Source organism: Callospermophilus lateralis, chromosome 14 (assembly GCF_048772815.1).
Source record: "Callospermophilus lateralis isolate mCalLat2 chromosome 14, mCalLat2.hap1, whole genome shotgun sequence".
NCBI lineage: Eukaryota > Metazoa > Chordata > Mammalia > Rodentia > Sciuridae > Callospermophilus > Callospermophilus lateralis.
In genome coordinates this window covers 80177869-80185114 of record NC_135318.1, presented here as the reverse complement: position 1 = coordinate 80185114, position 7246 = coordinate 80177869, and positions in this window count along the sequence as shown.

Genomic DNA, 7246 nt, shown 5'->3' with positions numbered 1-7246 from the left:
TCTCTCTCTCACTCACACACACACACACACACACACACACACACACACACATTATCACACACTTTTTCTTTTTTTAAATAAAGAACTAAAAATATTGCCAAGTCCCCAAATGGAGAAATTCCTATTTTTGGAGAAGACAGAACAAAAAAGCAAGTTTTTAGGAACACTTTGGGATAGCTATGACCTTTATTCTAACATTTAGAATCAGTGCAAGTGTCGGATGAAGTTTCGGTGCCTCGTCCAGGTGCCCAGGAGGCCCCCCGGAGCTCTGGGGAGGAGCACTGAGGGGGACGCCTGCTGAGAACACAGGGTTCCGCGCTCTCTCATGGGGTCCCACAGAGCAAAGCATCCCCTTTGTAAGGCCCCAAAAATTCCCACCACAGGACGCTTACTTAACTTTGTGACTCAGTGTCTCTCAAATTTATTAGGGTGCATAGTCTTTTTTAAAAACTTCTATCATGGTAAAATAAATACACATGTCAGTCGAGCCATTTGTTTTAAAAAATATATATTTTTCGTTGTAGATGGACACAACACCTTTGTTTATTTCTTTGCCTTTATGTGGTGCTGAGGACGGATCCCAGTGCCCCCCAAGTGCTGGGCAAGTGCTCACCGCAGAGCTCCAAGCAGCCCCAATTCAGCCATCTGTAACTGTGTCTCAGGAGCAGTCAGGACATTCACGTGGCGTGTGATCATCTCCTCTCCAACCCTGGTCATCAGAAACAAGAACTGTGCCCGCTCAATAGTGGTCCCCTTCTCCCTCCACCCCAGCAAGGCCACACTGCCCTCTGCCCCTAATTGTGCCTCTTCTAGACACCTGTGCGTGGACTGTGCGATGCGTGTGTCCTTCTCTGTTGGGCACAAGGACAAGGTCCACTCTGGTGTGGCAGGCATCACAAATTCATCCCTTTTACAGCCTGTGTTTTTCTGAGTGGACAAACCTTGTCTGTTCACCCTGTAAATGGCCAGTGCTTATTCTTAATGTCACCACGGACCTCTCGTGGACCACCAAGGGGGTTCCTGGAACACGCAGTGGGACCACTGGCTCCTGGAGCCGGCAGCATGTTTGGATTCGGGGTTGCCCAGCTCACAGAGGGCTGCGGTGTCTTCAAACTCAAGGCGGAGGCTAGTGCCCTGAGAGGGCAAGGGCTGTGTGGCCACCCGCGGGGCAGCAGGGCAGGACGTCCTCCGAATCCCACCAGGCATGCCCCCCCACCCCGGCAGACCCGCAGCTCTGCGCTGGTGCCATCTGTTGGGGCTGCCGTCCCTGCCTTTGAGGACAGACCTGGACGGGAGCCAAGCCTGAGGGCAGCAGCTGGCTGGAGGCCCTGGCCCCCTTCTGGCAGGCTCAGAGGTCCTGGTCCCAGGAGGACCTGACGGGCTGTTCTGATGAAGCCCTCCCCACCCACCCTCCGAACCTCCCTTAGAGCTCCTTCCTAGGGACAGGCAGGTAGGGGCAGCAGGCTAAGTGATGCTCCCTGGCTGGACGCCCAACCCAGGCTGGCGAGGAAACACCCAGACAGAGCCTCCAGTGTCACGCAAGCAGGGGACCCCACTAGGCTTCAGCTGGGAGGGCGTCAGTCCTGGGAGTACAAGCAATGGCCCTGTGACCCCGAGGCCCCCGGCTGGCAGTGTCCCCCTGAGTCCCCAGACTGCCTTGTGCTGCCTGAGCACCCAAGTTCAGAGTAAAACTGCGCGCAGACTGCTCCACTGAGCCCGAGGCCACCTTGTCCCCACAGAGAGGGCCTCACTCTCCTCCTGAGAGACTGGCTTGTGAGCCTGGGAAATATTTGAGGAGCAGGGACATTCCAGAATCGTTAAAAAAACAAAAGCAACACAGTATCCCCAGAGAAGTCACAGACAAGTGCTCCCTCACATCTGCCCGAAGCCCACTTCCCAGGCCCTGGCCTCACCTCCATTCCCGAGGGCTCCGGGTGCCCCTTCTCCCTCAGGGCTCAGCCTGTCCCCCAGGGTAGGACCCTGGCATCTGATACCTAGGCTCTGAGGCCTCCCAGCCTCTGCCCAGGGCAAGCCCCCAGGGTCCTGTCCTCCTACTCCTGGGTGGTCCTGCACAGGGAGCCAGGAGGGCAGCGGGCTGGGGCAGGAGCTAGGAGCTGGAGCTGGCTCAGCACACCATGTGGCCTGGGTCTGCGCCCTCCAGCTGCAGCCCTTGGAGCATTACAGCAGAATGTCCCAGGCACAGGTGATAGGGTCCTGGGCCCACCTGAGGCCTGCCTCCCATAGAGCCGTCCTCCTGGCCCACCTGGCTGGTCTTCTCCTCTGCCCAAGCCCTCTATTCTCCTCCTCCTCCATCCTGGGCCACCCTGCCTCACCTCTCCTGCCTGCCCTCCCAGCCTGGCCTCCACGTGTGGATTCCAGGGAACAGCCTGGGAGCCCTATGGACACAGCTGTCGCTGGTGCCGAGGCCACTCACTGACCAGGGGGCAGGGCCTCAGTCTGTCCTTCTGTAAGGCTGTGGGAGGAAGGGAGAGTGTCAGGTCCCCGCTGTAGGGTTCTGTCTCTAGAGGCCTCTGTCCCCACCGCAGGCCGAGTCAGAAATCTACATGCTCTCTCTCCTCCCAGGCGTCACCCGCACAGGGCACAGGAGGAGACACTCCGTGCCATCTGCTTTTCTCGCTCCGCACTGGCCTCAGCTGGCCTGTCCTCTCCCCAGGCCCTTGGGCGCCTCCCAGGGCTGTGGCCTTCCTCTGGCCGGGCCCTTGGCCAGGCCTGGCTTCCTCCCTGGGCCGAGTGCTGTTCCAAGGAGCCCACTCCAGCCCTGTGGCCTGGGCGTCCTCAGGCAGGCAGGCCCTGGCAGGACTGGACGCTGTGGAGTAATCGATTAACACAGGGGTCCCTCAGCTCTCCCAGCCCCGTGAGAGGCCTGCTTGGGAGTGTGAGTCAGGGCAGCCCATTGTTCCCTGAGAAACAGCTGCCATCGCAGCTGCTGGGGCCCATCACACCCTCTGGCTCCTCCTGGCCCTCGAGTCCTGCACGCCCACCCTCAGGGATCGGAAGTCCTTCTCCAGGGCCAGGGCTCGGCATTCTCCTTCAGCATGTCCTCATAGATGGTGGTTACAGGCACCTCCTAGGGTCCGTGGACCCTGGGCCCTGGGGCCTGTCCCTGCTTTGCCTTGGACACCCTGCGGCTCCTCCTAGCTGCTTGGCTATCCTGAGGTCCTGGGGGTTCTCTGCCTGTATCCTGGGGGCCACACCCCTTGCGGCATGATGGCCTCCAATGCCTACCTGCTGCCCACATGCAGCTGGACCTGACTGGGTATTGTCAAGTCCTCGGAGAGGCCCCCGGGGCCCCAGGCCCCTGCCCCTGCCCCTGCCCACTCTGCCCCTGCTCACTCCTGTCCTGGCCCCTGCCCTTCTCTCCCAGCTCCTGCCCTTCTCCTTGCCCAACCCCGCCCCTGCCCTGCCCACCCCTACCCCTGCCCGTTCCTGTCCCTGCCCCTTCCCCCCGCCCACCCCTGCCTCCGCAGCCTTTCCTGGTTCTTCAATGCCTCTGACCCAGCTGCCCCGGGGCCTCTGCCCCGGCTGTTCCTGCCTGGGACGCTCTTCCGGGAACATCCCAGAGCTCTCAGCCTTACCTTTCCTGATTTGACCCAGTGCCACCTTCCCTGGGGCCCTCCCTAGCACCCATAGTTGAACCCCACAGGCCCCCTGCATGGGTCCCCTCCTCTGCTTGACCTTCTCCTGGTCCTCATCACCATGTGAACAGCTAGGCCTCTGCCTCCTTCTGGATGGCACCTTTGGGAGGGGGACTTAGGGCTTGTGTGTGGACGCCTGGTCCACGGCCCTTAAATATTGGATGAACAGAGAGGGTGCTGGGGACATGTCCTGTGTGTCCCTTTACCTCCTGGTGCTGTAGGGGGAGCCAGAAAGGGGGGCTGCCACAAGTGACAGGAGCGTTTTGACTTTAGTCAGCCGCCGCGGGAGACCCTGCCCGGTTCCCAGCCCGGTTCCCTGCCTGCCATGGTCTCTATTGACTCTCTGCCAGCCTCCTGGTGGGGGTCATTGTTTGGATTCCCATCTTCCTGGCGGATGGAGCGCACTTTCCACGCCTTTATTGGCCCCTGAGTTTCTGTGAATGGCCTCGTTCAGTGCCTCTGCCACTCCTGGGTCCTGGGGTGGGAGGGGGGCTGACCTCTCCTGATGAGCTCACGAGGGCACGGAGGGCACCAAGGCGGGTGGTCTCCAAGAGCGTCCAGGCTGTTTTGGCTCTGAGGGCGAGGCTGGTGCGGTGGCGCCGGCACCCGTGCCCTCCCGGTCTGCTGCTGCTGAGCTCCAGGGTCCCCCGTGGGTTTTGGAATTAAAGTTTTTCTTTCTTTTTCTGGTTGGTTTTCTGTATTTTCTACAATGAAATTGTGTGACTTTTTTTTTTTTTTTTTTAAGGATATTGAGAAACAATCTTAGGAAAACCCTTGTGCTGGATGCCAGGTGGAAAAGCACTTAGAGTTAGGAAGTTCTTCTGATTGCAGCCGCATTAGGAGATGGCTGCAACCTGCCAAGGAAGGGTGGGGTTGTGGCAATTCTCCCTCTCTGTGGGAGGGCAGCGGGGCCAGTGGCGAGGGGCCACCCTCATCTGGGCCTGGCCACACACCACTCTGTCCCCTGCAAGTGCAGTCTTCAGGGAGCTGCCACTCACAGGTCGGAGATGCCACTCAAGGTCGGATCCCGGCCACCCTTCCTGACAGGAGCCAGCACAGGCAGCCTGGTGCCATCCAGGCCCCCGGGTTGTAGCACACGGGTGGCCCCTGCCCTGTGGTCCCTGGGAAATGCTCTCTGCATGGCTACCCTGAGACCGAGAACTGCTTCCTGGAGTCCCCTTCCTCTGGCCTGCAGCTCGACCTGCTGACCAGGCTCTGGCCCTGGCCTTGGCCTTGGCCCTGGCCTTCCTGCCATCCTGCATGTGACAGGCCTCAGAGCTGGCCATCAGGCTCTCTGTGCCGTGGCCTGGGATGCCCACCTCCTGTAGACCAGCTCAGGGTGGCCTGCAGGCCCTGGTGGCCTTTCCCAGGTGTGCCTGCAGGCCCTGATGGCCTTTCCCAAGGGCACAGGTGCAGGCCCTGGTGGCCTCTCTCAGGTGCACTGATGCAGGCCTTGGTGGCCTTTCCCAGATGCATGGGTACAGGGCCTGGCGAGCTGCTGCTGGAGCAGAGGGCTCAGGTAGAGCCAGCTATGGCCCCTGCTGTCCTGCTCTCTTGGCAAGGGTAGTGAGAACAGGCAGGAAGGTGATGGGAAGAGTCTAGCATGGTGCTGCCCATCCAAGCCTGGGGACCTGGATTCTTCCAATATCCCACTTGGTGTCTACATCAGTCAGGACAGGGGACTCTGTGGTAGCAAATGGTGCTGTTTCCTGGCACCAGCTCCTAAACTGTGGGGTCTCCCCGTGGTAGGGGGTCTTAAGTGTGCTAAGGAGAGGACTAACAGCTGGAGCCTGGAGCCACAGGATGAGGATGCCCACTAGGAAGGCCAGGCAGGAGAGGGTGGGGGCTTTAGCCCACTCAGTTTCTGAAGCTGAGTTGATTGCCTCAGCCAATGATGGACTCCGTCATGCTGCAGGGTGAAGCCTCCACCGGACCCTGAAAGGACAGGTTCAAAGTTCAGAGAGCTTCAGGTAGTAGAGCCCCTGGTTGAAGTGTGGTGCCCAGGCTGGGCACAAGAGTGCTGGCCCCTTCCACAGGCTTTGCCCTATGATCTCTCTGGCTGTGCATCCAGACCCTTCCTAGTGGCCCTGTAACTGGTGGGTGGATGTAGGCAAAGTGCTTTCCTGAGCTCCAGATTAGTCGTGGTGGGAATTGGGCTTGCAGTCCAGGCAGAGCACCCGGGGTGGGGCCAGGCGCCTGAGGTGGGGACATCTGCAGACCTCAGCTGAAGTGGCACCCAGCTGGTGTCCGTGTGTGGGCCCCTGCACCACCACGTCTGGGGTCAGAAGCGCTCTGTGAAGCAGCTGTGAGAGGAGGAGAGACACATGGTGCTTTCCCATCCTAAACAGGCCCTCAGAGGGCCATGGCTTTAATGCCAGGTGCTTGTTCCTTGTAATATGCATCCTGAGTCAGGAGGGGGGCACAGATACTTCTCCCTCCCTCCCTACTCTGGGACGCCCTGCCCCTTGCTGTTGTGACAGAATCCTGGAGCATCTCACTATGCCATCCAGATGCCCCACCCCAAAATGTGACATGCAAGGCGCTGAGGACAGCACAGTAACTGTGGGGAAGGGGCCGTTCCGCAGGCCTCCTTTCCCTCCACCAGCAGCACCCAAGGGCCAAAACTGGGAATGGGCAAAAATGGCTCAGAATCTCTGCAGCCACGGGATACTCAGAGGCAAGAAAACCCCAAAACCTCAACACCAAAATTCACTCAAAATGAATCAGGGATTTAAATGGGCTTAGATGCAAAGCTAACAACTTGAAAAAGCATTAGAGGAAAGTCTATGGAGCCTGGTGCTCAGCAAAGCCCTTATGCTTGATTCCAAAAGCACAAGCCACAAAGGAAACACAGGTAACCTGGATCCTTAGAGTGGACATCAAGATGCAACCCCAGGATTGCACTCACGCCCCTTCCCTGGTTTTGACCCTGTGCCTTGGCGCTGTAGGACTCCAGGAGGAATGAGGAGCACACCGGGCCCTCCCTGCTCATTTCTTTGCACCTTCCTGTGAATCTATAATTATTTCAAAATAAGACAACAACAAATCCCTCGGGTCACCCATAAAGAAATGTGCCCGGTCATCAGCCTGCATGTCAGCAGACATGTCCAGACACCAGCTGCAGTCTTGGTCCTGCAAGTGCTCCCAGCATGGTCAGTGCTCCCAGGTAGTCCTCCAGAAACTGGGCTGAGAGGCTGCAGGTCCCCTACCTGTGGGGGATGCAGGCAGGACCTCCTGAGCTTCGCCACTCCATGGTTCCTGCTGGCTTACAGCTGTCTTTGGAGACCCCTGGGGCCAGGATGCTGGAGTTTGGTTTTACTTAAGGAAGGTTGAAAAGTCATTGGGCCGTGGGTTGATTACACAGCCCGCTTCCAGCAGGGACCAGGCGCCTCCATCATTAAACACACCAGTATCAGTATTAACTTCAAGCACATCCATTCTCCTGGGGACAGAGACAGGCTCACATGTCTGTGTCACTTCAAGCCACTGATGAGTTGAGGGGGTCAGAGCTGGTCCCAGGGGCACACATGCAGGAAAGCACACACAGCTGGTTTCCAAGCTGAGGAGCAGCTGTGTGACCAGCAGCTGCA